At 42.7% G+C, this 10049-nt stretch overlaps 1 long non-coding RNA gene across 1 annotated transcript; it reads left to right on the top strand.

Moving 5' to 3' along the window:
- The first annotated feature begins 341 nt into the window (after window positions 1–341).
- LOC104626692 lies at window positions 342–4796 on the top strand. The gene is made up of 3 exons (XR_738090.1): window positions 342–533; window positions 2054–2200; window positions 4600–4796. It is a non-coding gene; the product is annotated as an uncharacterized LOC104626692 (long non-coding RNA).
- Window positions 4797–10049: the final 5253 nt, after the last annotated feature.

Genomic DNA, 10049 nt, shown 5'->3' on the forward strand with positions numbered 1-10049 from the left:
AGGCAGAAAAGCCACTGAAAGTAACTAAAAGAAAAACAACTGTTCTCTAGGATGCTGCTGTTCCATAAAATCGATTTAAAATATAATCTTCTGTTATCTGTTTCTGCAAGATGCGAGCCCACCAGCTGAGCTTCTCATTTTTATGCAGATGAAATAATCGCTGAAATGAAATGTCAGGTCCTAAGAGATACAAGGAAAAAAATGAAACAATCTTTAAGAGCTGTCAGAGAGGTGGATGGTCCACCCTTCTAAGTACAGAGGAACCATTATTCCATGGTCTTGTCTAATATCTTGTTCTCTCACCTTTTTTTTTTTTTTTTTTTTAATGCTTGTCTTCTCAGTGCATCCTAACGTGAGCCAGGGTTGCCAAGGAGGGTGTGCTACATGTTCTGACTACAACGGATGCCTGTCATGTAAGCCCAGGCTCTTTTTTGTTCTGGAGAGGATTGGCATGAAACAGATCGGAGTATGTCTTTCCTCGTGTCCAAGCGGATACTATGGGACACGGTATCCCGACATTAATAAGTGTGCAAGTAAGTGCTGGGGAAAGGGGAAGCACATGGATTTTTGTTCTCTCTTGAATGCTGTGTCAAGTCAACTTGGGAGTCAAGTCAACTTAGGAGTCAAGTCAACAGGGAAGCAGACGGACAGGCCGTGTCTTTATTTGTTCCATTCTTTTATAGTAGTGCAGTAAATATTAACCCAAGCAAGAAGTTAAGGTGAAAGATCACAAAACGGCCTAAAGCTCAGGGGTCCTGGCTCTGCATGAGGGACCTGCCTAGGACCCAGGTGATGGTCTCCCCCTCTACACCCCCATGTGAAAGGGAAGCGCCGGTGGGTGCCGGGCATTGCCCTCCAGCAGCGAGAGGGAGCAGCGGCAGCTCTGAAGAGCAGGGGCCGAGGGACGCTGCATCTTGGTGGCTGGAGCCCTTTAGCCCACTGCCCTTACCCGCCCGGCCCCTGCGACAAGGGGAGAAGATGACAGGTGGCATTCTTTGGAGATGTGCTTTGCCCTGGTCTCTTCAGAGCTCCTCTCACACTAGCGTAGTCCTCTCAACGCCTGTAGCAGCTGGCCAGGTTTCAGCCGGCCAGATTTCAGCCTGATTTGGGGAAGTTACCAATTCATGTTGCCTCTGGGCTGGCAGAGAACCCAACTCTATTTACCACTCAGGCAACATTTTGACCCCACTATGTATTTTGAGCCACAATGACCTGGAAAAGATCGCAATGTCCTCCCCACTCCTCCTTTTGTTGTTGAATTCACTGTTTTTAATCCCACAGGTGGTATAAAAACGTAAGAGCGACGGCCAAGCAACTCTCCCAGTTTTTACCTGGTAATAAAAGTTATTTAATGAACAGACCCCAGAGTAAAGTCTTACAAAGTAACTTGATACTGCAAAGTATTTTCTCACTTTTTAGCAGTGTGTGGCCTTGCATATCAGACATGAGCTGTGCCATACACAAGTTTTTATGTATTTCTTTTAAAAATGTCTGAGAACTGGGAAATATACCACTAATGCCAATTTGGGCAGTCATACAGAGAATACATGAAATAGTACAGGACATCTGATTGAACATCAGGGAGTCATTTAAAATAAGAAAAGATGTTGATGCAAAACAGTCCAAGCAGATTCTAAATTCTGGCATGTTTTTATTGCTCCTGGATGAATGGAGATAGATAGTGTAGGACTGGCCCAATACCTGCGCCCTGTGGGGTTAATTAGTACCTATGCTGTGTCAGTGTAGGGCAGCAGCAGTATATTGTTATTTTAATGTGCCGTGCTCTGTCTTCCATTTGCATAGTTCTCCAAGAAGACAAGCAGTGTGAGGCTGTTCAGCATCAGGCCATCCTTATTAAATCCTCACTCATGCCAAGGTCACTTGTGGCTGTCCTCACTCTGTGTACAGGCCACGAAGAAGATCTAAACATAATTTGCTTCCTTTGAAGATTGTTTAACATTGCTAGAATTGTGTGATTCTGGTATATGTGAGCGAGCGCATGGTGTTTCGTGGCAGAGAGTAACAACATTGTTTTTTACTGTTTGCATTTCAGAATGTAAAGCTGACTGTGATACCTGCTTCACCAGAAACTTCTGCACAAAGTGTAAAAGTGGGTTTTACTTATACAGTGGAAAGTGCCTTGAAAAGTGCCCCGATGGGCTGGAAGCCAACAATCACACGATGGAGTGCACTAGCATCGGTAAGTCTGGTCTCTCCACGTCCTGCTTGGTTTTCTCACAGGGGACGGGGGATCTAAGGAGGGCAAGAGCTGCAAGATCAGTTACACCACCAGGGAAGTGCAACTTAAAATGTAAATGCTCTGCATCACAGCATGTGTGCCCCAGCACGATAAACTCAAGGTATTTCCCAAGTCTGCCATTTCACGAGAGGCACAAGCTCAGTTGTGCCCTACAAACACAGCCTTGACGCTGGTGGCAATTCTGCCTCAGAAATACGGCCTGTTTGGTCTGCCCTGAGGTAGAATGACGTCCATCTCTTACTTGCTCTGCTATGGTGTTGTGCAGCACCGCCAACATCAAAGGTTCAAAAATCCTGAGCCAGACCGCACATGTAATGGAAAGATCAAAATACTAACTGCTTTGCTTTAGCCCCCTTGCACTACCTGAGCCTTCAAAGCATGCATGTGTCAACATTTTGAAGCTTACCTTCACAAAGGTGAAGGCTAGAAACTAAAACATTACGAAAAAAAACCAAACCAAAAAACAACCAAAGCCAAAATGGCATATGTGCATGATCACCTGACTCCAGAAACTGAGGATTAAAATAAAACACCAAATAGTGTGGCACTGTCACTGAAGGAATGAGATTGGCGACATTGGTCCTGTGACTCAGTGGCTGCAGAGAAGAGACCTCCTTTTGTATTTCTCCAGCCCCTGACTCATAAGCTCCAATTATTCACACTGGGGCGATTTTGGAGGTCACCACACCTAACTGTCTGCTCCATCCCTCTGCCACCCCTCCAGCTGAAAGCAGAACGAGTGATACATTTGCCTCTGGGCTGCTGCAGTTGACATCCCCTGCCATGAGCATGCTGAAGCTGTGGCAAGGTTCAGCTTATTTTAGTAAGCTGGCTGCGAATTGTGGTGGCTGAGGGCTGCAAACTGCGGTGGAAGCGGTAACCTCTTCAGCCACCAGCAACCAGGGAGCACTTAGGCACAGTCTGGCCATGATGGGAATCTCCTCCCCCACAGTATCATGCACATAGCTCTCCCTGGCATCACATGTTTTGGAGGGGAAGTAATGCAGGAATAAAAATAATGTAGAGTAGTTTGGCATTTTCCTTCTCAAATATATGTTAGTTCAGGTGGTAGTGATGGTTTTTACAGTTTTATTTTCGAGCAAAGACTTTCATCTTTGAAAGAAATTCAAGAGATCATTTTTGTTTCTTGATGGCTGTTTCCAAGTGCTGTGGACTTAACTGCTTTAACAATGAATCAGTCTCGACTAGGAAAAGCCATTTAAAGCTACAGAGGAAAAACAGAACCTTTTTGTGCACGTGAAGGCCAATTATTTTAACAGGAGAGCTCCAGTGTAATATGAAAAACAAAATGACCCACATGGCAGTTCACTGGAGGAAGGCTCAGAGATTGCCTGAGGTCAGTTATATTTTTAGGTTTTGAAAAATTTTGAAGTAAATTCTGGAGCTTAAAAAATGTTGACTTTACAAATTCCTCTTTATAGAGGGGCTGGAAGTCACTCCTTCTTCAGCAGTGGTTTATAGTCTTAGACACACATGTGAACATAAAGTAAATATAAGTGTTTACTATCATGTATCAAGAGAAGGATGCTGAGGAGATGGCACAAAAGAAGGATAGTATTAAGAGCACGTTGTTAAGCTTCCAAGGCGACTCCCACTTTTGTCTATGCTGTTTGGACAAGTTGTCCAGCTGCACATCTTTTAAGTTCCCAGTAGTGTGCAATGCGCATTCAGATCACTCTGGTTCAGAAACTGTAACCCGCACTTCTCTGAAAAGCTTGCACCCCCCTGACTCAAATTCTCCTCTGCTTTGCCTTCTTACAGCTTGTATATGCTACAGATGATGGCTCTTTCACTATTTAAGCTGAATACTAAGCAGCAGATCACCAAAGAGACTTGATTCTTAATGTAATGCCTTTTGATATCACTTGGTCCTTTATAACTATTGATTTCCAAATTCAATACCTTTGAGACCAGCTGCAGCAGCTTGACTCAGTGATTTCACTCTCCTTTCACATAGGCATGACCAAAGTTTAATTACACTGAAGCTACAAGGATTTATACCTCCACAAAACCAAAGCAACCTCAGAACAAGCCCCAGTAACTGATTTCATTGAGACCAATTGTGCTGTTGTTGCCCCGTTTCAGGAATGGAATTACGAAATGATGAGTACAAAATAGTAACTGACATAATTATTTGTCATTATTTTGTGCAGTATATCCCCACCAGTCCAATTTCTGTCAATTCACTGCTGCAAATCCTTATTAATTCCAATAATTTCACCACCTTTTGGCTGATGCAGAATAAAATTAATGTACCATATGCATTGTGTATACAAAAAGGAGTTGGCCAAGCTCAGCTTGTCCTATGTTTATTGCAGTGCACTGTGAAGCTAGTGAGTGGAGTCCATGGAGCCCTTGCACAAAGAAAGGAAAAACATGTGGTTTCAAAAGAGGAAATGAAGTAAGGGTCAGAGAGATCGTACAGCATCCGTCAGCAAAGGGCAATCCTTGCCCAGCTACAAGCGAGAGCAGAAAATGTATTGTACAAAGAAAGAGATGTCAGAAGGAAGGAAAAGGTACCACGTTATCATCATCATAATATGAGATTGGTATTGTGCTTGTTTAATAACTCACATCTGAATTCCCAGGCCTTGACTGCAGGCTTCACCAAAGCACCTATTGATGTGGTGTTCCTTGGGCTGGAAAGAACTGTGCCCTTGCCTGGAGTAAATAAAGTCCTAACGCTGCTCAAAAAATGCGCTTTGTGTGATCTAGAGAGGACAGGGTGGGCTGGATGGGAAGGCACAATCTCTCTTGGTTCTGCTGAAACAGCTTCCAAGATGAGGGGTTGCATGTGGAGATCAGAACAAAAAAATCCATTGTAAAACATGTCATGGTGGGAGTTGTTTGTTGGATATCAGGCAGCCAAGTGTCACGCTTCAACCATGGGATTCCTCCAAACTGATTCCTATTTCACACTTCCCTACAGGTAAGACCATAACTCTTGCAATTGCAGTGCTGTGGCCTCTCTCCCACCCTGAACTCTTTCTACTAGCTCTGGCTGAACAACGTGGCCTGATCCTGCCATCTGCATCCGGCTCATGGAGTCCTGGCATGGGAGAAAGACCCCATGGCGTGGCAGCCAAGGGAAACTCCACTTGGTTTCACCCAATAAGCCACGGTGCCAGCAGAACCACCCCTCCATGCAAGCCAGCTTGTTGGACTTATTCCCCATCAGGGCACCTAGTGAATGGCATCCCACATGTAAAGAATGGGAGATGCTTAAGAAGTCTATGAAATAATAATTCCAAATACAAATTCTGCCCAGTAGAGATTGTTGTTCCATTGTTCCCCTTTCTCCCCTTCTTGCAGCAGGGAAGTTACTTGCTCTGCCCCCCGTGCAGTTACTCTGGTTGGCACAGGCGTGTCGAGGAAGTATTTCCTTTTCCCCATCCCTACCATATCCCCATCCCTTCTATTTCCCCCTTTCCTCCCAACAAAAACCAAGGTTTCACCCCTTTTGAGGATGAGTGGAACAGGTGGAGCAGCTACCCCATGTGAACATCTGTGAGCCAGCATGAGCTGCTGGTACCAAGTCATAACTTACTGTTTCATTGCTAAATGATCATTAGGGTTGCTGCAGATTACTTACAGAAACGCTGAAGGGGTTTGGAGCTTGCGATCCTTTTGAAGGTTGGCTTGTTCCCTAGGGATATACCTCATGAGAAGGGAAATAATGTTAGAAGGAGGATCTTATGAACCAGATAGATAGCTACAGGTGCCTCCCCCTCACCCAAGAACTGGCTAGATCTACTGATTTATGGTAGATGTCACCTCCTCCTCCTTGTGTCAGGCAGTGCCTTGAAGAGGTAGAGGCGCGTTTGCCTCAGGGGAGCAGCCAAGGCAAGCTATTTACGGATTCCCTTTTGCTTAGAATCTGTGTCCAAGATGTCCATGCTTGCTTCTGCTTCTGCACAGTGGCACAACTTGAAACACAGCCTCTCCGTTAGCCCACTGTAACTGGGGGAAGAGTCCTTTTTTTTTTTTTTTTCTACCAAAGCTAATCTTGCCAGAGCTGAAAACATAGGACTGAACTGTAATTTTGGAACTGCCAAACTGTTTTTTTGAGGTGATAATGATTTTGTGTATTTGCTTATGGCAATTTGGCAATCTTAAGATTGGACATTTCTCTCCGATAAATGCCTGCTGTTCCTGTGTAGTAAGTACTTTAGAAGAACTTACTCACATATTTTACTGTCAATTCTTATTTTATGGGATCTGAGCCAAACCATACTAGAAAAATACTGCACACCACAAGAATTCATGCACAATCATGAATCTTTTTCTTTTTTTTTTCTGCAATGTGCATAAAGGTGGTGGGTTTTCTTCCTTTTGAGTAAGTCATAGGCTATATTCTAGCCTGTTTTACACTCAGTAGACAATTCCTTTGAAACCAATGCAGGCAGATGGAACATATGTTCCAACTCTACCTGTGCCCTTGGGAATTGTATGTGTATGTGTGAGTGCCATTTTTTTTTAATGTTCTGAAATCCACTACCTCAATATCCACAAAAATCTGTCCCATTCACTTTCATACAACTACACAGAGAGATGAATTTAAAACTTTAAAAAAAAGATAATTCTTAATAAATCTGAGGAAATTCACACATAAAACATTAGGTTAACATAGATTTAAGGGATGGATTACGGTGACAGGCCAGGAAACTGAGAATTAAGCTAAAAGTTTTCCTTCTGTTCCTGCTGGAATGGGGAAATGAAACTGTCCAACTTAATCTCCAGGCAACTTATCTTCTCTACTGCCACTGTCCGTTATTACAGAGAGAGAAACTTCTGTTCCCCTTTGAACAACAGAATAATTGCATGAGAAACCAAGCCAGGCTCTGTTCTTATGGCTAGCTGTGTCCAGTCACTGAGTGCAGGAGGAGGTAACACCACAAACACTTTGGGAAAGGGAAGGGAAGGGAAAGTAAATATGTTTGTATTTACTGTTAGGAAATGTTGAAAACGCTCTTTTGTATTGTAGCACTCCCCGTTGCCACTCAGGCATTGCTTTGGAGTTTAACTTTCATGGCATCGGCTCTTGAAATCTAGCAGCGGACCCAGCAGTTACCAACAGTGCTGCTAATCTTTTCTCCGCATCCATGAAGAGTTAGTTCGGTCAGTCTCTGCCGTTTCCATGTTGAATAGATGTCTGTGGCCGAGGGAGTTAGGGCAAAGACCACATGATGACGGGGTATGCTCGTCACAGATGCCTCAATGACTTTGCTCAAGGAGTTGAGGTCAGAGACAGGATGTTAGTCAGTTAGGTCGCTGCTATCGCACAGAAGCAAGGACATGTTTCTGGAACAGCTACACAAAACAAGATAAAACAGATGAAGGGGTTTTTTTTGTTTGTTTCCATCTGTTGGTGTGTTGTTAAAGCTGGTGAAATCTATTACAACTCTTTTTTTCCCTCACTGGCTATAAAATGAGATTTTGCTGGGAGAAGGTGCTCGTATTTTCAGAATTAATACAAACAAATGGGAATAATGAGGATACAAATAGCCCGACTAGTCTAAGAGGTTCTTTTTGCCCATTTTAGCTCTAAATTACTTGATCCCAGTGTGTTCTGACGCGGTAATTTCCATGTGTTTCACATACAGGTTCCTTTTATAGTTCAATCCCATCCAAACCTCACTGTAATTTATTTCATAATTGTCCTCTTTTAATCCTATGTTGGTGAGTTCTTTTTAGTCTGCATGACTATATGATTTTAAGTTCCAGTTTCTTCTTCTTCCTTTCTTTCCCTCACACTTTTTGTTTTGTTCCCCTAGTGCAGTGCCCTGGTACTTTTACCTTCCCACACTTAGTATCTTGTCTCCTACCTTTCACTGATGGACATAGGTTGAGAGTCACATTGTTTCCTGTAGCCATGTCCATTAATGGAAAATGGATATACTGGAAAAGCATAACTCACAGAGCTCTTCAAACACTACAAATTATCCATCAATATTATTTCTTTGCCTTAATAAATGTGCTCTGGCCAAACACAAGTCCCTTTGGGCTGTTGTCTGCACATGTGTGAGATGATTGACTTTTACTGGCCAAAAGACAAATATCAGAATTGTCTACAAAAGTATTTGTGGGGAAGGAATTGCATGTTTTCATGCATGAGTAATTCTGCCAAGAAGAGAACATTCACCATATGACTTTCTGTTGAGTCCCAACTAACTCCCCCAGAGAGCAGACAGTTTTAAGCGCTTTCAGAGAACATGTCCTTATCAGTTAAAGGGACTAAAAACTCTCACCAAAAGACTAAGTGCGTAGCTATGAACAAGGAAGACATCTTAGAAAGCTGGGTATTCTGCAAGCCCATAGATAGGCTACACAGTTGTATTGTTGTAAACAAATAATACATTTCAGTTGTTGCTTGTTCATATATTGTTTCATTTACATGCTGGTGGCATTTAGATGTTCAAAGGAGAGAAGGAATGTTAACTGCATCCAGTTCTGTGCAAACACAGACCAAAGAAAGTTCCTGTTCCTGACAGGCAAAAATTCAAGCATTAGGCATGAAGACATGGTGGGATGAACATAGAATAGCATATTTCTTTTTCACGGTGGAGTGTAGGAATTGTCACCCTGTAGAGTCTAAAAGCAGGATACTGTTATGAAAGGAAGAGGGGCAATTTTAGTCAAAATTCACAAGACTGCAACCCCTTGGAGGCAAGGTACCTTGTCAGGTAATGGTTTGTGCTGTAAGGAGAATACAGATATTATGTTGTGATTTTTTTTTTCGTATACAGCAAGAATAAGAGAGAAAGCAGTGTCTTTGAGATGAGGAGCTGAATTCTAGACACAGACTGGAGAACAGAAGGGAACCAAGGGAACAGGATTTGTTGTTAAGCAGGTTTAATGAGGAAGTGTATATATTTTTGAGAAATTAAGTAAAATAAATGCTTCTATCCTGCACTGCTTACATGAATACAAAAATCCAGGTTTGATTTTAATAGCTTAGAGAACTGAGACTCAGGCCATCTCTGTTGTTTCTTTGAACTAGTTCCTCCACCCCGATTTCTATATGTCCGCGTAATGCTTCAAACGTATTAATCAGATCATGTCTGAAAATGTCTTCAGTTGGCTGTGGTGTGAGGAAGGTGTATCAGGCATCCATCCGATTTCCAAAACCACCACTCAGCTAAAAATCTCAAGCCGTTCATCAAGAATTTACTTCAGCTGAAAACAACGTAACTCAACACTAGCAAACTTAAAATATTAGGCAATAAACTAATTTCACTCACTTAACTTAAACTCATTGACCCTAACGTACATGATCTGATGCCATATGGATCCATGTAACAATGGAGCACAGAGGGCTCTGGAGTCTAAACTACATTGCTCCTTTAGCATTTCTCACAAAAAAGGGGTTCTGCAGTTGATCTCTGGTTGAGGTGCACTAATTTCATCAACAGTCAGTTAAGTTGTACCAGGCAAAATAGAGAAAGAAAAAGACAGCCCCTACGAAAAGATGTGTGAGTTGCATTACATTTTAAAATGTATGTGGAAGTAGTGAAGGAAGCCATTTGAAATCAGTGGGAGTTTCACCACTTCTTTGTACAGGTTTTGAACCGTGGCACATAAAATCAGGGTTTCATGATCTTCACAACCCGTTAAACACCTAAGAAGCCACTTAAGACTTGCATAAGTATGTGCCACACCAATGTGTTCATTCATGTGGTAATACCCATTTTCCCCAAAAAATTCTGGACTGCCAAGCCTCTGGAACAGTTACTTGTGCATTTTGCTGAGCTCTGTTGTCACACTGGAC

The sequence above is a fragment of the Phaethon lepturus genome, unplaced genomic scaffold (assembly GCF_000687285.1).
Source record: "Phaethon lepturus isolate BGI_N335 unplaced genomic scaffold, ASM68728v1 scaffold48059, whole genome shotgun sequence".
NCBI classification, from domain to species: domain Eukaryota; kingdom Metazoa; phylum Chordata; class Aves; order Phaethontiformes; family Phaethontidae; genus Phaethon; species Phaethon lepturus.